The sequence below is a fragment of the Ranitomeya variabilis genome, chromosome 2 (assembly GCF_051348905.1).
Source record: "Ranitomeya variabilis isolate aRanVar5 chromosome 2, aRanVar5.hap1, whole genome shotgun sequence".
NCBI lineage: Eukaryota > Metazoa > Chordata > Amphibia > Anura > Dendrobatidae > Ranitomeya > Ranitomeya variabilis.
In genome coordinates this window covers 1,063,900,115-1,063,924,833 of record NC_135233.1, presented here as the reverse complement: position 1 = coordinate 1,063,924,833, position 24,719 = coordinate 1,063,900,115, and the positions used below count along the sequence as shown (strand labels likewise).

The 24,719-nt window shown below is 41.9% G+C and overlaps 1 long non-coding RNA gene across 1 annotated transcript; it reads right to left on the bottom strand.

The window, feature by feature from the left end:
• Positions 1-9,023: 9,023 nt before the first annotated feature.
• LOC143810193 (uncharacterized) lies at positions 9,024-9,522 on the bottom strand. Its single transcript, XR_013222698.1, has 3 exons — positions 9,445-9,522; positions 9,274-9,364; positions 9,024-9,093 (listed from the first exon to the last, which is right to left on the bottom strand). It is a non-coding gene; the product is annotated as an uncharacterized LOC143810193 (long non-coding RNA).
• Between the last annotated feature and the right edge of the window lie 15,197 nt (positions 9,523-24,719).

Genomic DNA, 24,719 nt, shown 5'->3' with positions numbered 1-24,719 from the left:
TCCATTTTCCACAAACCATCTTCTTCCTTCACACAGGAGTGCCTTTGCCAATCTTCTTTTTCCGGTGCAGAGTCCTGATCTTGCAGGCTCTGAAGTAGTTGTAGGTCCATCCCCCCGGACACCTGTACAGTGTATATTTCTGCAGGGAGAGGTAACAGCACAGCAGCTTTTGCTGCAAGGTCAGCTCTGCTGTTGCCTTCGGCTTCCCTAGTGCGCTCTCTAGTATGAGCCTGCACCTTGATTATTGCAACTTTCTTTGGCAGTGCTAGCGCCCTGAGGAGCTGATAAACCAAGTCAGCATTTTTAACTGGTTTACCAGAAGAACCAATAAACTTTCTTCTCTTCCATATGGGACCGCAATCATGGAAAATGCCGAATGCGTGGCACTATCAGTAAATGCTCTGCCATTATACATGCCTCAGCGAGTGCTTTCAGTCCAGCTTCCCGAGCAGACATCCTAGAAGGTAAAGCTTCACTTTTTACCACCTCATGTTGATCAACTATTGCACAACCTCTATGAGGTGCTATAAAAAAAACTGTGATCCATTTACATAAAGCTCTAGATTTACATTAGAGATTGGTGTCTCTTGCATATTGCAAATACTTATTTGTGTTAAAACAGTACACCCATAACTTGTCCCCCCGGATTTATGACAGTACAAACGGAAAGGAAGGTCATAACTTGGATTTCCTAGTGCCGGGGCTGAGAGAATGGCTTCCTTCCGGTCCCTAAACCCCTCTTTTGCTTCTGTGGTCAGTTGGTATGGCTGACCCTTGCTTCACATTGACAACACATCAAATAGAGGGTGCATGATTTGTGATGCAGAGGGAATCCATTCTCTACCATAGCCGATCAGCCCTAGGGATGTTCTCAGTGCGCTTATGGAAGTGGGCACCAATGCCTAGCTTATGGCCTTTTACCCTTTCTGGTGTTACGTGTTTCAGCTGAGGTGAAATGCAGCGAGCTAAGAAAACAACTTTTTCCTCTTTTTTTTTTTTTTATTTATTTCTTTTTTTATTTATTTCGCTGTTTATCTCTTGGAACCTTACATCCTTCATGGTACAAAAAGATTAGCAAAGAATCTGTTTCAATTAGACATACCTGGTTGCTCTCTGCTCAGGGAATATTGTCTAATACACACTGGTACAGTACCTGGCTTCAATTTGATGGATACTTGTGTTATCCTTAACAAACCAACATCTCTCTTATCCTTTACCCATACTGCAGCTGATATTTGCTCGATCATTTGCTGAATATCCTCATCTTTGTTAATTTGCAGTTTTTCATCATCTAGCTGAATTAGCGGCATCATAGTGGAGAGGGTTGCTCCAGACAATGAGCCTGTAACAGTAATACTTTTCTTCCAAACAATTAATAACTGCATTCATTGCACTCAGGATATCAGCACCTATCAAGCTTAGGACATGTATCTGAGACTAGCAATTGGGCACACAAGTCTGTGGTACGTGCTATTCACACATTCTTGGGTTCTGTTCATGCAAGGGATGGACTGCCCCATCTGTCCCTACACCCTTTACTGTTTTCCCTGTCATGAATCGTTGTGGCATATCCATTTTCTTATATCAGTATGACTCGCCAATATATCAATCAGGCGTTTTAATTGTGTGAAAGTGATTCCCATCCTGGGGGGAACCATTATTTTTGTTTACACTTCTCTGGGTGAACTATCCCATCTTTCCTTTTCTTCTCTCCCCCTGCTCCCCTGTGATACATACCTGCCACCTGCACTGCAGTTTTCACAGCATTATTAAATACATCCGGAGGTATATTCACCATAACAGGGGTTGGCTTTTGCTGCTTCTTTTGCTTTCCTACTGTTATCTGGTCCTCTATCCTCCTAAACATGGGAAGCGACTGATCGAGTGTAGCAGAGATACATTCTGGCCTCAGTCTTCTCTTATCCTGTCAGGAACATATTTTTAAGAAACCTAGCTTCCCTAAGATTTTTCAGGCCATAATCATGATCTGTGAACACCGCTGTACATTTAGCATAAAATCTGTCAATAGGGTCCTCTGAACCCTGAAATACTTCTGGTAATTCTGAAGCTAATTACTCTGTCTGCGTTTTGGCAACCACAAGTAATCTGGCTAGAAATTGCTGTCCCGACTCCCTAGTTTTCTTGTCTGCTGGTATTTCCTGTATTATGGCATTCAGCTGAACTGCTTTTATTTTCTCAGCTAGCGGCACTCTATCAGAGATGCAGCATAATGGTTCCAAATCATTCCATGCAGCATCATAGCTATCAGCTGTACCCTCCATGGCTTTATAAAAACCCAAGGGGATTTTTATACGGGTCTGGGAAACTATTCGCCATGGCAAGTTGCTCAGATCTGCTCCATGGTTTATACCAAGTAGTGGTATCTATCTTTGTGTTTTCCTCTCCAATCTCCTGTAGTTTGCTGGTGGTCTGTTTTATTACAGAGAGGGCTATTGCAGTGTCACCCCTCTCAGTCATAGCACAGAAGTCATATTGGGTTTTTCCATTATCTTGTGGCTTGTTACATTTATCCCAGATCCAGATAGTGAATCTCATGGCTCTTCTATCCCTCTGCCTATCCTGTTGATTGCCTGCGTGCACTGGGGGTTGTGGGTGTGTGGGACTACTTTCTGTAGCCCCCACCAACCCTTCACTGGACTGGTCATCTCCTATCCACCTCTATTTGCTGTCTCCTCTGCTTAGGACCAACTTTTTTTTTCCCTTCCACCCGGATGAGGTGTAGGAGTAGTCTGTAAGTGAAACCTATCTTCACTCTGTTCCGTGAGGACCTCCTGCTGCTGGGGACTATTTATTGCAGTGGAAAAACTATCCGGGGATCCTTTTGGCAGTCCAGGGTATTGGTTTGTAGCTGAATACCCCGGAGGGGAAGCCTCACAAGCTGGATATGCTAACTGTACTTGCCCTGGCACCGGCATCCACCCTCCTCCCATCATGAACATCCATGGTGTCCCTTGCTGGAGAAGCGGCTGCTGGCAGATCACCGGGGCTTGCACCACAATGGGAGATGGGAATGAAGGGGTGGATATAAAACTAGGTAAATAAGGTATTGTGCTAGCCACAGAGCTTGAGGCTGGGGACTCAGAGAAGCTAGAACTAGAGATTGCTCCTTTTTCACACTCATTCTTTGCTGAGATGATGTTAGAGGGGACAGGGCTCTCCCTCCCTCCTGCTGCAGGGGCGGAGGGCGATATCTGTTCTGTCTGACTCAATGAAGGAGGGGCTGCTTGTGCCTGCACTGGCTGGGTCTGTAAAGGAGGGGCTGCCTGTTCCAGGGGTGGATGAAGCTGCAGATTTCTTTACACACATCCTGCTCCTCAAATGCGCTTCATCACTATCATTCTCATCATCCTTCTCAGTATTAAAATACGGATTATGTCATTCAAAGGTTCTGATCCACACTGCAACTTGCATCCCATAGTCATTTTTATCAATCCATGTGGGATGCTTCTTACTTAAATGCTTCCATCTCTCAGCATCCAAACATCCATTTCTTGGCATTCCTGCCTTTTCTAGAATTATTAGCGGTATCCTTATCTGCTTTATTTCCCACCAGGTCCTTTATCTTATATCTCGGATCCATAATCTATCCTGACCTGGTTAATCTAGCACCCAATAACAGCTGTCAAAGGTAGCGACCCCTATCTTCAGCCCTGTTATGTATAAGCTGGATCCCACTGGTCTATGATGGCCAGCAATCCTGCTTTCAAAGCAATAAGCTAAACCGCCACTCTGTTCTGTCCTGATGCTGATGCATAGTCCTGGAAAAGTAGATCACTATGAACAATGCAGTTCCAACCACAAGCGCTGTATACTTACTCCTCATACATCTAGATCTGAGTCCTCACTAGACTCTGAATATGCAAGGTCTATTCCTGAACTCACTCCGGGTTCAATAAGATAATATTTGTCCGGGACATTATCTTTCCACCTTGGCATATACCATCTAGAGTCTAATATATCTACCCAGCTTCTGATCAATCCATGAGGATGAGTTACTATATGACAAGAGTACTCTCTGCACCTAAACTTGTGAACTTTACATAGACACTTTTCACACAGCATGTGGTGCACACATTGGAAGCATTTGTCTGACATTTCTATCACATCCATACACACAGTACTTCTGTACTTTCTCATTCTTTTTACATTTTATCAAAATGCTCTAGTTCCAATGGACAAAAACATAAATCACATCTATTTGTGGAATCTCTTACTTGGTTCACTATATCCTCTAATTCATTTCCTGAGTATGCGATTGCATACAAAAATGTGCATTTATGTTCACATAGATTGTCTTCACGTGCTCTTTCCCACTTCACTACAAACTCCCACCCAGGACCTTCCTGTAAGTTTTTTCAAGTAGCAACTAACCGGAGAGTTTTATCTTCTCACTGCTTTTAATGAGAAGGCTATTTATATACTGAGCGCTGCTCTGTACCCCACAACACAGATTCAGCAATATATCAGAAACCCAGTGTAATCAGAACAGTTCAGCACAGCTCTATCAGTACTACTTATCAATCATCAACTGACAAGGCACCAATAAACTCAACTAATATAATTAACTAACCAAAAGCACAATAACAGTGGTAAAGGAAAGAAACAATAGAACAAACATAGGACAAGTATAGCAGAGCAGGATCAAGACACTTCTATTACAATATTTACAGTATCAACAAATATTGACATCGTTACAAACACACAAACAGGAACCCTTATTATAGGTACAGACAAAACAAATGATGGAAAATCATTGTACGTCATAATGAAACAAAAAACAATTGTTAACAGCACTTAAACATATAAAACAGACAACCAAGAGACAACAAAACAAATAACAGATACTCTTTTACCTGAGGGCTTTCCCCGTTAGAAATCCCGAAAGGCTGACTCTAGAAAGCCTCCTTTCCAGGAGAGAAAACTGTGTGAGTAATAAATCTACTCACTTACCCGGGATTTGGTTTTCTGTTCAGGAAGGAGGCAGTCAATTGTTCAGTCTAAGATGAATGTCAAAGGAGAAATTATATTATCCTGCTGAAGGCCTCCAAGTTGATAGAGAAGGGATTTCCAACCTACTCAGGTATTCTGTCCTTTAGGTACCTACGCAATGAAGCAATAATCAGAGACACACACTCGTTGTCTGTCCAAATAGTCTCTGGTCTTTATTTTTAGGGCTGGGCTTTTAAAGGCCCAAGATCAAAAGGAAATGTAGAGTTACATAATAAATTGGCAAGGAGATATATTATACAATGAGTTGTCATACACATCCTGGTATCCAAGATAGACAAAAACAGACATAGAATCGGCGATTCTGAGAAATTCTGACCACTACTATGTGGAATGTCCGGGAAATTGTCCACAAGGAGAGACGGATGATAACATCTTGCACAATACTTGTTTTTCTGTAATTTTTCTGATATTTAAAAAGGATGAAGATTAACCATTTCTTTAACAAAACTGATTTCCAAAACTTTAAACATCCCAAGGAGCACTGGGCAAGAGATCATATTGAAATGGAAGGAGTATCACACCACTGCCAATCTACCTAGACCCGGCCGTCCCTCTAAACTTTCATCTCAAACAAGGAGAAGACTGATCAGAGATGCAGCCAAGAGGCCCATGATCACTCTGGATGAACTGCAGTCTGTCCACAGGACAACAATCAGTCGTACACTGCACAAATCTGGCCTTTATGGAAGAGTGGCAAGAAGAAAGCCATTTATCAAAGATATCCATAAAAAGTGTTGTTTAAAGTTTGCAACAAGCCATCTGGGAGACACACCAAACATGTGGAAGAAGGTGCTCTGGTCAGATGAAACCAAAATCAAACATTTTGGCAACAATGCCAAACGATATATTTGTTTGAAAAAAATAAAAAAACAAACTAAAAGTTCGTATCACCCCATTTTTCTTCCATTGAAAATAAAGATATTACTATAAAAAAAATGCATATATGTGGTATAGCCGCATTTAGAAAAGTCCAATCTGTCAAAATATAAAAACAACAGACCCGATCGTTAAACACTGTAAATGGATACAATTCAAGAACACCAAATTATGTTTTTTCGGTTGCCGTAATTCCACAAAAAAAAGCTGTAACAAGTGATGAAAAAGTCACATTATCCCAAAATGCTTGTAATGAAAATATTGTCTCGCTCTGCAAAAATAAGCCATCACACGGCTCCATTGGCTGAAAAATAAAAGTATTACTGGCCTCAGAATATTGTAACTTAATCCCAAAAATAAATTTTGCCAACTTTTATTTTTTTTTTTCACCACCATAAAACAAAACAACTGTTTTGTATCTCTGTAATCATATTGATGAGGAAAATCGTATTGTATGGTCACTTTTACCACAAAGTGTACACCGTAAAAACAATTCCCAAAAAACAATGGCAGAATTGTGTTTTTTCCACAATTTCACTGCACTTGGAATTTTTTTCCTGTTTTCCAGTACACTATGTAGTAAAATGAATAATTCCTACAAAGATTGGTGGAAGCTATAATTCATAGAGATTAACTTCAAAGAAAATCAGAAAAAAGATATACAGAAAAATAGAAGTACTAAGCCAGGTAAAATTTATATTAGTAATAAATTAAAAAACAGGAAAGGAAATTTTTTAAAAAGTCATACAGCAAAAGTAGAGATGAAAAACAAGCCGGTGGGACCATACAGGTAAAACTGAGTGAAAAAGTATACAGCAAAAAAATTCAATCAATCTGTAGTACGTATTGTCCAAATGATTAAACAATTATAATCCAATGAAAAAAAAATTATAAGATGGACGTATGCATAATTCATTACTAAAGTGCTGTACAGAGAATATTATTCAGAAAAGGAAATTCATTTGAGTGTTAAGGGTATTTAATTATAATTATGAATGTCAAGTGAAGTGTTGTGCACGAATAAAGTCTTATGCAAGTAAATTAAGTAAACATGAAAAAAATGTAAGGTGCAAGTGCTGTGCTTGACTGACTAGCCATTAGATCCTAAATAGATTAACATATGGACAGTACTCCCCAATTGAAGAAGCAATATGCGAAACGCGCGTCGGGGTCCCTTGCTGCCGCGTGTGCGACCATTTATTCAGGTTTGTGTGCACTTGCACCTTATATTAATGCCATGTCTATCTATTTGTCCAAGGTTCAATGTCTATGACATCTAGCACAACACATGCACCTTACATTGTCCATATGTTTATCTATTTAGGATAAACATAGGGGGAGCGCGGCTGATCGCAGCCGGGTGTCAGCAGATTCTCACAGTTGACACCCATCACTAATTGCCAGGAGTGGTCACGAACCACTTTTGGCACTTTAACCCCTGGCACACCGTGAGCAAACATGACCACAACATTCCAGAGCTGGCAGAGGGTCTAACACGGGGGCATGACACGGGGTCTTGTTCGCTGCCATGGAGACTCGATGTCGTCATGAGGACATCCGGGTCTCCAGAGCTGAGAGACATCCTGTCATTTGCAGTGCATGTCAGGTAGTCTGAGGACAGTCTGCATGTTATAGAAGTGATCAGCTTGCAAAAAAATGATTGTCCCCTAGTGGGACACAGTGTAAAAATATTTATGAATAAAAAAAATATGTTTTGAAATAATTGTAAAAATATTAAAAAAAAATGAAAAAATATTTATTCTATCACTAAATAAATATTTAAAAGAAAAAAAATGTAAGCAATAAAAGTAAACATATTTGGTATCCCCACGTCTAATGACCCGCCCTATAAAACTGTCCCACTAGTTAACCCCTTTAGTTAACACCATAAAAAAACAAGGCAAAAAACAATGCTTTATCATCATAACGCCGAACAAAAAGTGGAATAACTCGCGATCAGAAAGACGGATATAAATAATCATGGTATCGCTGAGATCATCATCTTATCCTGCAAAAAACAAGCCCCCGTAAAGCTCCATCAGCAGAAAAATAAAAAGGTCATAGCTGTCAGAACAAAGCGATGCAAAATAATTATTTTTATATAAAGTAGTTTTTACTGTATAAAAGTGCCAAAACACAAAAAAATGATATAAATGAGGTATCGCTGTGTAGGGGACAGGGACCTGGTGAGCTGTGCAGACGGGTGGAACCATTGTTGCCGGGAGTCGGGGTTCCGGGGGACGGATTTGAGGGGTGCATGGGAAGTCAGGCTCATGTGACAGGAGGAAGAGTGACGCAGGGAGAGGAGAGGATAAAAAGCAAAACGCACGAAAGCAGGGGCAGAGAAGCGCGGGAAATCTCTGAGGAGAGGAAACTGCAGCGCAGTTGTTGTGAGTGTGCAGGCCGCAGTGAGACTTGCTGGAAGCAGGGGGAAAACGTGCAACAGACACTGCGGGCAACTACCAGAGCCCCCAAAAAGAGGCGCATTCGTCGTCAGCGACCCCCCAGGCAGAGGGGTAGTGCTGACCAGCTCAGGGACAGTATTACCGCGCTCCCTGAGAACACCTTGCCAGAGAGTGCTACGGACTCGCATGGTTTCGTCTCAGCTGTGACTGATACTGATTATTCTCCTAATCCTCCTCAAAAAGACTCTTCTCTGGACTGGGAGGCTGTTACCTCGGATCAACGTCCGCCTGCAGGAGGGTATATAAGTCTCTAATCACTGCACACTTTGCAACAAGATTTATGCTTCAAAATCATGTGTATTTTATTATAAATGAAGAGGCGACAAGTATAGACGTTTCGGCCACCTTGTGGCCTTGATCACTGTGTCGCTAGAAAAGATGGAAAACAAATATACATAAGACATATAGTATAGACACAATATTTACAATATTTACAAATATATGATACACAGTATATCACGCATTGTAGGGAGTAGAGGTCATGTCAGAGTGGCCTCTGAAGGGGTCCTTTAATGAGACTGGGACATCTATAGGGGACATGAGAGAGATATAGATGTACTAACGACAAGACCTCCTAGATATATTTGAGGTCTCATAGACTATGGGTAAAAAGACAAGAGCTACAGATTATAGAAAAGAAAAGAGACATACCGTAGTGTTCAATGTGTCACTGAATAATGCTCGAGCGTCCTGGATCAGTCTGGGTCAAAATCTGGATAACCTGGTGAGAGTTTAGTCATAGTGAGTCCTACGTCATGTTGCGGTTTTAAGGGGGCTACCCCGTAGTATTATGGGGACCATGTATGAAGGGGTACTAGGATAGAGGTGTAATATGGCCAGAGGAGTGTGTGATTGTATAACAATGGTGGTGCGTGATGAGGAAGTAAAAAGGCATAATTACCCCTGATGATAAACTGCACCGTTCAAGTAGTGAGTGTGTCCACTTATAGACAAATGCTAGAGCTGTTTGAGCCCAAATAATGTAGAAGCCACTGAAATAGGATTCAATACATGGAAATAATTAATCTGACGCAATGGGCAACATATGTCGGGGACAGAGGTGTATACTTACACCAGGCATGTGGTGGGTGCGCTCTCTTTGGAGAAATGCACTAGTAGAGCTGTAAGAGCCCAGGTTGTGTAGATGCCACTAAAATGGGATTAAATATATGGAAGTAAGTAATGTGACACAATGAAAAAAGTATGACAGGGACAGAGGTGTATACTTACACCAGCAAATATGGTCAGTGCGCTCCCTTTGGTGAAGCGCAATCCTAGAGCTATATGAGCCAAGATAATGTAGATGCCACTAAAAAAAGGGGGGGGAAATCGAATACATGGAGGTAAGTAACCTGACATAATGGGTAAAATATAGCTGTGGCATCACAGTGTACTTACACCGGTCAAAAAAGTAGGTGCGCCTTCCCGGGTGTGGCGCGACACTGGGGCTGTGTGAGCCCAGAGTCCAGGTTGTGCAGATGCCACTATAAGAGAGTTTACCATAAGAACTAAATTGTAATGGGCAAGTTGTGTTTGTGACCCAGGGGTGTACTTACATGCGGATCGGTTTGTAGAGGTGCTGGCACAGCCGTGCCTTAGCAATGGGACGCCTGGAAGATCGCAGGCTGAGCGCTCATAAATAGCGCTCATGGGTCAGGTGACCGGAAGTGGGACGGCCTGCAGACGCATGCGCTGTGCGGTGATCTAAGTTTGTTTGGGAGTTGCCGGGCAACGTCGGCATCTGCGCAATGTCACTGAGGGCAAAGATTATGAGGAACGTCGGCGCTTGTGCAGTTTGCGGTGGGCGTACCTACTGTATAGAAGATGTTGGCTGCGGTAATGTCAAAGAGAAAGAAAGGGAATAAGTAAAGTGTGTGATAGAGGTATACTTGAGCAGCGAAGTAAATTCATATGTATGTGACCTGAACCTTTCCGTCTATTACCGGATATATTTGGGAGGAAGAGGTAATGAATACATTCATAACATCCAGGTAGTGGCTGTAGTCCTATAGATGAAAAGCAGTCCAGAATATGGTAATGTTTAAGGTACTTGCGATGGTAGACATATATGGAACATGAGGTCATTGTGAAGATGGTATACACAAAGCAGAAACGTAAAACGTATATAATAAACATAGTATGATATTGAAATTAATACAAACAGAGCTGCAATGTAAAATATAAGATGAATAAAACAAGTCAATACTGTAGGAGTCCAAACCATAAAAATAATAAACATTAAAATTAATATAAATGGAGCTGGAACGCAAAATATATAGAATGAATATAATAAATCATAAACGTAATATAATGTTGTGGGAGTCCAAACCATAAAAATAAAGTATGAAATTAATATAAATAGAGCTGGAATGTAAACTGAATATAATGAATCATAAACGTAATGTGATGTCTGTAGGAGTCCAAACCATAAAAAATAAATGACGGAAGAAAAGAAGAAAAGAAAAAAAGAAAAGAAAACAAGGAAAGAAGAAGAGGAGTTATCTGAAGTTCAGTCTTACCCAGTCAGAGTTAGTTGCAAGAGTACGTAGGTTAGGAAGAATTAGTTCATCTATGGAGAAAAGACAAGGTATTAGACTAGCCAATCTATATCGCGGTTAAGGCCTTTAGGGTGGAGTGTGTCCAGAGTGTAGATCCAATATGTTTCTCGCTGCTTCAACATTTGGATGTGGTTGCCACCCCTCCTTGGTCTGGTGACCCTTTCAATAACCTGAAATCTAAGTTGGGCTACATTGTGCTTGGCCTCTTTGAAGTGTGCTGGTAGGGGCAACCAAGTTTTTTCACACCTGATAGTGGATTTATGAGCAGAAATTCGGTCCCTGATGGCCTGGGTCGTTTCACCTACATATAATAGGCCACAGAGACATTTAACAATGTAGACCACAAAGTTTGACTCGCAGGTGTAGTAATCCTTTATCAGATATGATTTCCCCGTTCTTGGGTGGACCACTTCATTTCCTTTAATTATGTTGGAGCAACACATACAACTGAGGCAAGGAAATGTGCCTGTTCTTGTCTGACCACTCAAGGTTCTGGTACCCAACATCCTTCCTGGTCCTAGGTCAGCTCGGACTACCCTGTCCCTAATGTTTTTAGGACGTCTTGTACACATCAATGGAGGATTACTGAAGATGTTGATGTTAGGGTATGCCCTATGTAGAAGGGGCCAGTGTCTCCGAATGAGGTTGTGGACCCTAAGCATGGAGGGGTGATGATAGTGAACAAATGGTATCCTAGGGGTTTTATTAACCACAGTTGGACTGGTTGTGTTTTCATTACGTGCTCTCGTGGATTCTGTTTCCAGTAGTGGTACTGGATAATCCCGGGCCCGGAATTTCTTCGACATTTCATTCAGTCTCGTTTCCCTTGTGGTAGGGTCAGAGACTATCCTGGAGACCCTCTTAAATTGGGACCTAGGGAGGCTGTTTTTGGTGGCTCTAGGGTGACAACTGCTGTATAGAAGTAAGCTGTTGCAGTCTGTGGGTTTGATGTAGATGTCGGTGCTTAAAGTGCCCATATGGTCCTTGATGACCTTGGTATCTAGAAATGCGACCGTATCCATCTGGTAGGTTCCCTCCTGCAGGAGGGAACGCAGCACCGCAAAAGACATTCTGGACTCGACTCTACGCCTGGGCCCGTCGCCAGAAGACACCTCCTTCCTCCGCCATCAGGACTACGGCGTTGTCGGAGCCTCACCGTCAGGACTACATCGCTGAACCAGCACTGATAAGTGACCGTTGTTGACTTTATCTTAGTAGGGAGTCACTAGTGAGGCGCTGCCGCGTTCTACGGGTATAGTTCAGGGCGGTCATATAGTAATTAGGATTTACTGCGAGATTGTGTTCTTGTATATAAGTTCCCTGCGTGGAAAAACATTTGTCATCTTTTTGGTTGGAAGTTAAAAAGAAAGTTAAAAACGCTATTTGCTTTCTGGCTCCTATTTGTCCCTGCATCCTTCTTTACCTGCGGTCCCTACAGCTGTAATCATATTAACCCAAAGAATAAAACTGCTTTATCAATTTTACCACATGCAGAACAGTGGAAACGCCTCCCGCCCAAAAATAAATACATGATTTGCTGTTTTTTTGTTCATTCTGCCTCCCAAAAATTGGAAAAAGTGATAAAGTCATGTGCCCGAAAATGGTACCAATAAAAATTTCAACTCGTCCCACAAAAAACAAGACCTTACAAGAATGTGGGCCAAAATATGGAAAAATTATAGTTCTCAAAATATGGTGATGCAAAAACTATTTTTTGAACTAAAAAGCGTCTTTTAGCGTGTGGCAGCAGCCAAACATAAAAACCCGCTATAGCGCCTCTTTCACACTTTCTGATATTTCCAGCACCGGAGATGTCAGTGTCTGTGTCTGTAATACTTGCGGCACACATGTGGCATGCATCTGCCGCATCAGTACCACAAGGACGGGTGTTATGATCCTTAGTGGTTGAGGATCACGAATTACTCCAGCTAAGTAACAAACATAGGACAAGCTCTAGGGAGGTGGCAAACTGGACTGACCGCAAATCTGAACCTATCCAAACACACTAGAAGTAGCCGGTGAACGTGCCTAAAAAATCCTAGACGTCTCGAGCCAGCCTGAGGAACTAACTACCCCTAGAGAGAAAGAAAGACCTCTCTTGCCTCCAGAGAAATAATCCCCAAAGATATAGAAGCCCCCAACAAATAATAACGGTGAGGTAAGAGGAAGGCACATACACAGGGGTGAAAACAGATTCAGCAAATGAGGCCCACTAATACTAGATAGCAGAAAATAGTAAGGGGTCTGTGCGGTCAGTAAAAAACCCTAACAAAATATCCACACTGAGATTTCAAGAACCCCCGCACCAACTAACGGTGTGGGGGGAGAAACTCAGTCCCCTAGAGCAACCAGCAAGCGAGGAGATCACATCTTAACAAGCTGGACAAGAAACATGATGAATGCTGATAATCAAAAAATGAACGGACAAAAACTTAGCTTGTCTTGGAGAGGCTGGGAGCAAGGTAATCACAAGGAATCTGAAGAGCACTGAATACATTGATAGCAGGCAAGGAACTGAGTATCCAGGTGAGTTAAATAGGAAACGAACCAAGGATAACGAACCAGCTGATGCAGCCAACCTGCAGAAGACAACACTACACAGTACCGCTTGTGACCACTAGAGGGAGCCTAAAAATAGAGTTCACAACAGACGGGCACCAGGAAAGAAGCATTACAGTAAGTGCTGTTCCCTGGCCCCGAGTGCTGAACACGGCTCTCATTCTTCCCTGCTCTGCCGGCAATCGGCACAAGCAGAAGAGAATCATTCTCCCCTGCTTGTGCCAATCACCAGCGCAGCAGGGGAGAATGATGAGAGCTGTATTCAACACCTGGCGCTGGGGAAAAGAGCTTACTGTAACGTGTGTCACATGGATGACATCCATGTGTGTTATGCATATGCACGTTTGCTGAATGTTTTGTGGCCCATGCTGACATTAAAAATTGGACATGCCAGCGTGTTTTGCCAACAGACACACGGTCCGTGGAAATACACTGACGTGCACAGACCCATTCACTTGAATAGGCAAATAGTGCTCCGTTCCTCCTGAGTCTCTCCGCATGGCTGCCCAATGGTATAAAATTCTGTGACATATCCATGGTGTCAATATGAGCACTGCACCCCTAGATCAATTAATTGAGAGGTGTAATTAATAAAATGGGGTCATTTATGGGGGTTTCTGCTGTTTTGGCACATCATGAGCTCTCCCTCTGTGTCATGGCACCTGCAAACCATAAGAGTAAAATCTGGCGCTCTTTCCTTTCCAAGCGCTGCCATGTACCCAAACAGAGGTTTACCTCCACATATGGGGTATCAGCATACTCAGGAAAAACTGCACAATAACTCTTGTCCAATTTCTTCTGTTACCCTTTTTAAAATATAAAATTGGGGGCAAAACTATAATTTTTGTTGAATAAATATGATTTCTTATTTTTACGGCTCTCCGTTATAAATTTCTGTAAAGCCCTTGGAGGTTCAAAGTGCTCACCACACATCTAGATAAGTTCCTTGGTGGGTCTATTTTCCAAAATATGGTCACTTGTTGGGGTTTCCACTGTTTAGGCACATCACAGGCACTCCAAATGCGACATGATACCTGCAGACCATTCCATCAAAGACTGCATTCCAAAACGTCACTGCTTCCATTCCGAGGCCCGACATGTGCCCATACAGTAGTGTTCTCCCACATATGGGGTATCGGCGTACTCAGGACAAATTGGACAAAGTTTGGGGTCCAATTTCTCCTGTTACCCTTGGGAAAATAAAAAATTGAGAACAAAAGATCATATTTGTGGAAAAAATATGTTTTTTTTTATTTTCACGCCCGGGCACTATAAACTTTAGTGAAACACCTGGGGGTTCAAAGTTCTCACCACACATCTAGATAAGTTACTTGGGGGGGTGTAGATTCCAAAATAAGGTCACTTGAGGAGGGGTTTCTACTGTCCCGGCACATCAGGGGCTCTCCAAATGCAACATGATGCCTGCAGAATCCATCAAAGTCTGCATTCCAAAATGTCACTACTTCCCTTCCGAGCCCCCAACATAAGCTCATACAGTAGTTTTCATCCACATATGGGGTATCAGCATACTCAAGACAAATTGGACAACAACTTTTGGGGTCCAATTTCTCCTGTTATCTTTGGAAAAATAAAAAATTGGGGACTAAAAGATCATGTTTGTGGAAAAAAAATATGATTTTTTTATTTTCACAGGCGTTAAAATTTAGCGAAACACCTGGGGGTTCAAAGTTCTCACCACACATCTAGATAAGCTCCTTGGGGGTCTAGTTTCCAAATGTTGTCAATTGTGGGGGGTTTCCACTGTTTAGGCATATCAGGGGCTCTCCAAATGCAAGATGGTGTCCAATCTCAATTCCAGCCAATTTTGCGTTGAAAAAAAGTCAAACGGCGCTCCTTCCCTTCCGAACTCTACAATGCGCTCAAACAGTGGTTTACCCCCCATATGGTGTTTCAGAATACTCAAGACAAATTGCACAGTTGCTTTTGGGGTCCTGCTACCCTTGGGAAAATTAAAATTGTGTGTGAAAAGATAATTTTTTTATTTTTACGGCTCTACTATAACCTTCTGTGAAGCCCTTGGGGGTTCAAAGTGCTCACCACACATCTAGATAAGTTCCATGGGGGGTCTAGTTTCCAAATTAGTGTCATTTGTGGGGGGTTTCCACTGTTTAGGCACATCAGGGGCTCTCCAAATGCGACATGGCGTCTGATCTCAATTCCAGACAATTTGGCATTGAAAAGTCAAACGGCGCTTCTTCCCTTCTGAGCTCTACCATGCGCCCAAACAGTGGTTTACCCCTACATATGGGGTATCAGCATACTCTGGAAAAAATTGTACAATAAATTTTGGAGTCCTGTTACCCTTGGGAAAATTAAAAAAAACACATTTGGATCTGAAGTAATTTCTTTGTGAAAAAAAGTAAAATATTCCTTTTTTTTTTAAACATTCCAAAATTTCCTGTGAAGCACCAGAAGGGTTAATAAATGTTTTGAATGTGGTTTTGCTCACCTTGAGGGGTGCAGTTTTAAAATTGTGTCACTTTTGGGTATTTTCTATCATATAGATTCCTCAAAGTGACTTCAAATGTGAGGTGGTCCCTAAAAAGAAAAAAATGGTGTTAAAATGAGAAATCGCTGGTCAACTTTTAACCCTTAACTCCCTAACAAAAACAAATTTGGTTAAAAATTTGTGTTGATGTAAAGTAATCATGAGGGAAGTGTTACTTATTAAGTATTGTGTGACATATTTCTGTGACTTAAGGGCATGAAAATTCAAAGTTGAAAATGGCAATTTTCAAAATTTTTCCAAAATTTCCATTTTTTTCACAAATAAAAGCAAGTCATATCAAAGAAATGTTATCACTAACATGAAGTACAATATGTCACGAGAAAACAGTGTCAATCACCGGGATCCATTGAAGCGTTCCAGAGTTATAACCTCAAAGGAACAGTGGTCAGAATTGTAAAAATGGGCCTGGTCATTAACATGGAAACCACCCTTGGGGTAAAGGGGTTAATGACCCTTCCAAACAATTTGAAGATAAAATATCATCACTTCTACAACATGGAATGGATACAGGTGTCATAAATAACAAACATTCAATATCTCAACCCAGGATATCCAAGAACTCCACTTTTCCACACTGTTCCCAAGACACATATACAGAATTTCCTCCACCATTCAGACCCATAGTGTCGGGATTTAGGTCTGTTTTAGAGAATCTCTGTAAAAGGCTAGACGATAGTCTAGAACCAATAATTCATATTTCTCCTAGTTATGAACAAGACAGTAAACATGTATTCAATCTGTTGGAGAAAATGATATTGTTGAGGGAGAATCTAAATTGATCCTTCACAGTTAACTCAGTGATTTCCAAATTAATCTACAGGGCGTTGCCGGCAACTGAAAATGACCAGACGGAGACGTGTGTCTCTGTTTGGGGGGGGGATCAAGCTGATCTCTCTGTCCCCCGTTTATTGTGTATGACTTTTCTTAGTCATAGAAATTATACTTCAACCAATCAGCCTAAGAACACATTCACAGTTCTTAACCTATAAGAAAACAGGAACGGTCTGGACGTCAAAGTCTCGTAGAACAATGCACCCTCAGTCTCATGTTCTGCCCAGGTTGCAACAATCAAGGTCTCATCAAGGTCTCATAACAGCTGCAAACTTTAGCCTACTAACAAAATTGATATCAAAACAGCAAAATGGAGTCGAAAAGCACAAAATGGAGAATCTTTCTTAATTTGTCCCTCCACATTCCCCCCTAGATAAATTTTGTTAACTAATGTCCAGCATCAGAGGTACTATCCCAAGCTATAAGCTTGAGGGGTACTGGTCTTCACATGGCTGGTGCCATGTTACCAGCCATGGCTGTTGCGGCGTACCCGTCCCCCCTGTCTACTAGAATTTACGAATAACAATTATTGATAACAGTGGTGGGGATCTTTTGAAGATAGCCATGCGCTTGGCTTCAACATCTTCATCAGGTAACTTTGTGAAATCGGTGTAGAGAAGAGCAGGGGTGGCAACGCTTTTGGTTTCATCATTAGTTGTCTTAGTGCAGAATTTCCTAATACATACAGAAATACACCAAAGAACAAGTTTTAGTATTACATACATAACAAGGATAAAGGCAACAATATATAACAAACTTTGCAAGATTCCAGCTATCCAGCCCACAAGTCCCTCAAACCAATTGGCTAGATTAAAAAAAGGAGAAGGTGTCTGCCCACCAACTGTCCTTATTTCGGTCATTGTCTTTATTATATGATCTCTGAGTCTTTGAATGTCCTCTAACTTTAACTTTAGAGTACTATTGGGATCTATGTAATGACAGCAAGCGGGTCCAATAACCTGACACATACCACCCTGTGCTGCTGTTAAATAATCCAGTACTACAGTGTGTTGATTAGCGACTATGATAAGTTGGTATTGGACAGCAATAGTAGTATTAAGTATATCCAATATATCCCAAATTTGATCATCTAAATAATCTGTGGCTCTAAGCAATTTATCCCACATTTGTGTAATCATAGGGTAAATGGAGATAGAACTGACAATTTTATTAGCTATACCCATCTGTACTACTAATCTTTCATGATATTGTACAAACTTATTCAAGAAAATTGGGGAATTTAGGCTGTCCCATGCGGTTACCAATATTATTATATGGAAATACAAAAAAACAAAACATTATGTCCCCTTATTTGCCACTAATCTGTTTGACCAGCTTGCAGTGCGATACGTGGATCCATGTCGGTCTTCCTTCCAGTTTTACTGACATAGAAGTGATACTGAGGACTTGGTAGGGACCGTCATACAAGGGTTCTAGTCTGTGTTTTCTGACATGGCTTTTCACGACCTCAAAACCACCAGACATTAAGTTGTAACAAATGTCGGTTTCTGCTGAATCTGGAAGGGAAGAAGAGACTAAAACAGATATTAGCAAGATTTTTACTAAGCTGAATAACATATTGAACAGCACGGTCAGTTTCTTCTGATAACTACTGAGGCTGGAAATTTGCAACTGGGGGCCTAGCACCAAACAATATCTCATATGGAGACAGGCCATGTTTTGCCTTAGGGGTAGTATGAATGTGGTACAGTACAATGGGTAGGAGCTCTGGCCATGGAGCCGTAGTCTCCTGCATCATTTTGGTCAATTGTCCCTTCAGTGTGCCGTTCAGCCTTTTAACTTTTCCACTGGATTGTGGAGAGTATAGAGTATGGAGGGCTACAGTGGATCCAAGCATTGTCAGAACCTCCTGATACACATGAGAAGAAAAGGCCGGCCCTTGGTCACTTTCGACAACTTCTGGAACACCATATCTGCATATGACTTCCATCACCAGTTTCTTCGCTGTAGTCTTTGCAGTCATGTTGGTAACGGGGAATGCCTCTGGCCAACTGGAGAACATGTTGACAACCACCAGACAATATTCATACCTTCCAGACTTAGGAAACGTGATGTGGTCCACTTGGAGCCTTTGGAAAGGATAGTCGGGCTTAGCAAGGTGCTTCGGGGGTACACGTTGAAGTTGACCGGGATTGCAGGTCTGACACATACTACATGCACGGTTGAGTGCTGTCAGGACTGTAGAAATACCTGGAGCCCAGTAGAATTTTTGTGCCAGGGCTAGGGCCTGTTTTTTTCCTCGATGTGTGGGCCCATGTGCCCACATGGCAATAGCAGGGTACATCCACTTAGGGACGCATACAAGTTGGTCCTTTTTCCAGAGACCATTGTCCATACATGCTCCATCAGCCTTCCACTGCTTCACTTCTTCCTTTGGGGACATTCTCTGCATCGTCATTAAGCGGTCTCGCGGGGTCCGACAGAAAACCTCAGTCTGTCGTGGATCATCAGGTTCCTGTAGAGTCAGTGTTTCTTGTAACTGTTTACGCTGAGAGCGTGTGGTCACCATAGTTAGTATGGTCAGGTCAACGGGTAGGAGAGCAGCAGCTTTTGCTTCCATATCCGCAAAGGCGTTACCAACAGTCTGTGGACTGTTCCTAGGACCGTGCGCCTTGACCTTGATAATGGCCACCTGGGTAGGTAATTTGATTGAGTCCATGAGGATTTTAACAGCTTCAGCATTCTTCACTGGAGTCCCGGCGGTGGTAATAAACCCTCGATTGGCCCATTGGGCTCCAAAATCATGAGCAATACCAAATGCATACTGTGAGTCCGTGTAAATATTAGCCCGCCTGTCTTTGGCCAGAACACATGCAGTAGGCAGAGCCTGAAGTTCTGCTTCTTGTGCTGACAGTGAGGGAAGGAGGGAGTGCAGCTCCGTGCACTACAGTATCTTCCGTAGTAACAGCGTATCCGGTGTGGAATCTGCCAAACTCATCAGCATATCTTAAACCGTCTTTCAGGGCATTGTAGAGAGGTTGCATTATGCGGGATGTGTCCGGTATCCACTGACGAAAATAGGTACATAGTCCAAGAAAACGCTGGAGTTCAGTCTCATCTTTCGGAAAAGGAAGGGAGCTGACGGCTATTTTTCTTTCTTTTGTGAGGTGTCTGACACCCTGAAGGAGACAGTGACCCAAAAATATCACATGACCAAGGCAGAACCGAAGTTTTGAGGCCGAAACCCGACAGTTCAGATCTGCCAGATACTTGAGGAGGCTAACAGTGGCAGCAATGGCTTCCTGCTCTGTTCGTGCACACAACAAAAGATCAGCCACATAGTGAAGCAGCGTGACATAAGGATACTCTAACTGCCAGGGTAAAAGACACTCGCCCATGTTTTTTGCAAACTGATTGGGACTATTTTGGGCCCCTTGTGGCATAACTCTCTGCGTCAATTGTCATCCCTGATAAGTGAATGCAAACAGAAACGGTCAAGGCATCGGCGAGGTCGATGACTGTGAACCAAGCAGCATCCTGAGGTATCTGGGACAAAAGAGTATGTGGATTAGGCACCGGAGATTCCAGAACAGTAGCTGCATTAACTGCCCATAGATCTTGTACCAGCCGGTACACAGGGGGTTAGCCAGGTGGGGGCTTTTCTTAATGGGAAACAAGGGCATGTTACATGGGGAAACACGGTATCATTATCGAGTAACATTTGTATTTGCCCCTTGAGACCCCGCTCCTGATCATATTTCAAAGGGTATTGATGGACTTTGGAAAAAGGGGCACCAGGTTTGAGAAACACTTTTACTGGTTCTACAGGCATTATTGGGGGAGAATCTGGGTCTATCAGGACCATCATAACCGTAGGAAGGGCATGTAGGATACAGGGGTTATATAATGTAAGAACCATCTGACCATTATCTTGGAATTATATTCTGGAGCGGAACTGTGATAATAAATCTGCCCCCAGTAAATTTACCGGACATACGGGAGAGATTAGGAACTGAACAGTAACTTCAGGGAAGGGTCCCAATGGGATGGGTTTTGTAAGAGTATATTTATTGGGTCTGTCATCTACTCTAATTAAAACAAGCTCTTGATCTGAGAATTGACATGGCGGGGCTGGGGAGTGAGATTCCCAGACATAGGGTTAAAGAAATATTGGAGTATGAGACTGGATTTGTGTATGGTGGGAGGAGGGCAGGAGCTGGAGTCTGTTACGTGGGCCACTGATAAGGAACGAAGCTGCGTCCTTGCAGCTGTGGGGGGGGCGGGCTGAGATTGGAGCAGAAATCACTGCGGCCACTGATTTAACCTTTAATTTCCCTGCTGATGCAGAGCGGGGTAAGTTCTTAAAACCTTTTTTACTACTTTTAATGCATCATCCGGAGTGGAAGTCTCAATATCAGGTCTAACTGACATTATTGCCTCTTTCAATTCAGATTTAAGGCCGGACATTAAAGCTGCCACAAAAAGGTGTGAATGGGCTTTATGTTACAATGAGAATCCCAGATCTTTAAATACTACCATAAGACGCCCATAGAACTTCTCGGCAGCCCAGGATATATTGGTGCCTTGGGGTTAAGGGGCATAGGGCTTACAGTCGGGAGTAGAGGCTTGATTTCCTGGGGAGGGACCATATCATCTAACAGGGAGACCCCTGTCCCAAATTTTTGATTGTTTGCTTTTCTGACACATTAATCTCAGTCACTTTCTCAGTTCCTTCTAGTACCACAAAACATCCAGTATTTTTGTCATAGTAATAGACAACTTTCATTTTTCAACGTCCCAAAAATAATCAGAATTCACATCCTCTGTTGATCCTCAATTTGCTATATATCAACCACTCAACTTGAAGCAGGTGCTTTAAACAAAACACAGATCTTCCAGTACATACTACACCAAGAAAATACAGAGAAACTTAGAACGCAGCCACATGCCCCCTCCACACCAGAGACACAGAGATAAGAAAATCGCAGCATTCCTCAGCACAGAAAGGAAAGCAATAGCGCAGCTGTTTGACCCCTCCCATCTGGTATCTTTCACACAGAAACGGAATACAGCAGTTCTCAGACTTAATTAATTTCTACAAAACCTTCATCACACAATTCACATGCCAGTTTGAGAATATTTTCCCTGCATTCCTGACAGATTTCTTTCCCTGTCTTTGGGCTAACAATATCAAATTCATCACACAAATTCAAAGTCGTCTTCTTCTTCCATGGAAACGGATTCTCCTTTAGAGCTAAATATCCTTACTTAAGTCGTGTACAATACTAAAACGGCCGTATAATCTATTCAACCGGGTTTACCTGTCCCCCACTGGGACAACCCAAAAAACACGGTACTCAGTGAAAGGAGGAGGGCGTCGTCTCAAACTAGCCCTTCGGACACCTCTGAAATACACATATATATCTATATATTCCTGAGTTACGCTTCCTACCCATCTTCGATCACCTCACCGCGCCTGATTCTAACAGTGATCAGGAATTCAGGATATTTTGACTATAAAGAGAATTACATCACTGGTCAATCCGGGGTGTCCGTCCCTTATGAGATACGGTTCGAGCACTGGGCTCCCAATGGAACTACATCTCTATATGATTCCACCCAAAAATCACTCCACCATCGGGGACAAACCTCAGATCCTCTTTGCAGCAACAAACACTGGAAAACCACACCAAACGGTCAGTCTGGACAGTATAACTGCCAACTTACCGTGGTTGTTGTGGGGGATGATCAGTCCCAATTTTCCAGTGCCTGCGTCCGGTCCAAGGGTCCTTTGTCTTGTTGTCCTCCGGGGGGCAGAGGCGTTCCTATTTGGAGCCCCACGTTTCGGGCGCCAACTGTTGAGGGAGAATCTAAATTGATCCTTCACAGTTAACTCAGTGATTTCCAAATTAATCTACAGGGCGTTGCCGGCAACTGAAAATGACCAGACGGAGACGTGTGTCTCTGTTTGGGGGGGGGATCAAGCTGATCTCTCTGTCCCCCGTTTATTGTGTATGACTTTTCTTAGTCATAGAAATTATACTTCAACCAATCAGCCTAAGAACACATTCACAGTTCTTAACCTATAAGAAAACAGGAACGGTCTGGACGTCAAAGTCTCGTAGAACAATGCACCCTCAGTCTCATGTTCTGCCCAGGTTGCAACAATCAAGGTCTCATCAAGGTCTCATAACAGCTGTAAACTTCAGCCTACTAACAAAATGTATATCAAAACAACAAAATGGAGTCGAAAAGCACAAAATGGAGAATCTTTCTTAATTTGTCCCTTCACAATATGTGATAAATTTTATTTATGGATTACCACGATCTAGCAATTATCGCAATGTATGAACAACTTCACAAATATACAAATTACTCAAACGAACCAATAGAACTTATGTTAGAAGTGATGGAATATTTATTAACACAATTATTTTTCTTTCATGGGTGTATTTTATATCCAATGCCAAGATTGCTCTATGGGCACTAAGTTTTCACCGTCCTTAGCAAATATCTTCTTGAGATGTTGGGAAGAGAAATATATACACAATGCTTCTAATCGATATCTATCATCCATAGTTTGATACGGATGTTGTATTGATAATGTTTATAATTATATGGAGGGGAGGTGAACTCTTCCTAATTTCTATATATATATATATATATATATATATATATATATATATATATATATATATATATATATATATATATATATATATATATATATATATATATATAATAGTCAGGATAATATCAGATTCACCTACAATTATGATCAAGTTAAAATTCCCTTTCGTGATATTTTATTATGTAGAGATCCATCCAAAAATTGTGTAAAATGTGAACTGCACAGGAAAACCATGGCAAGCAACTCTCTATTGTATGCCACCAGCTGTCATCCCAGACATGTCCTACCGAACTTACCCACAGATGTATAAATTAGAGCCAAACACTGTTGCACCTTAGACAGCAAATATTTCACTGAATGCTCTGTCATTAATGCAAGTTTGCAAAAATGTAGTTATTCAAAACAAGTTTTAAACAGTGCTAAAAAAAAGTGCCAACTCAAAAGAATAGAATAGTGATCTAAAACCCCCAAAAACACTACAATTCAATTCAACAAACAACCAGTAGTGTTTTCTACAAATTAAGTTGTTAATAGTGTTGAGCATTCAGATACCGCAAGTATCGGGTATCGGCCGATATTTGCGGTATCGGAATTCCGATACCGAGATCTGATACTTTTGTGATATCGGGAATCGGTATCGGGATCGATATTAATGTGTAAAATAAAGAATAAAAATTAAAAATATTGATATACTCACCTCTCCGACGCAGCCTGGACCTTACCGATGTAACCGGCAGCTTCCGTTCCTAAGAATGAGCGCTTGAAAGACCTTAGATGACGTCGTGGCTTGTGATTGGTCGCGTGGCGGTCACGTGACCGCTCACGCGACCAATCACAAGCCGCGACGTCATCTATGGTCTTTCAAGCGCTCATTCTTAGGAACGGTAGCTGCCGGTTACATCGGTAAGGTCCAGGCTGCGTCGGAGAGGTGAGTATATCAATATTTTTTATTTTTATTCTTTATTTTACACATTAATATCGATCCCAGGGCCTGAAGGAGAGTTTCCTCTCCTTCAGACCCTGGGAACCATACAGGATACCTTCCGATACTTGGTGTCCCATTGACTTGTATTGCTATCGGGTATCGGTACTTTTTCGGACGGTATCGCTCAACACTAGTTGTTAATTATCATCAAGTGATAAATGTCATTAAAAAAAATGAACCAATTTTATACACTGATAAAGCACTAAATATTTTATGCAATGGATGTAACTTTGTGTCAAAACGTGGCTTTACAATTGGCAATCAAAGGACACCTAGCAAAATCTTAAGGTGC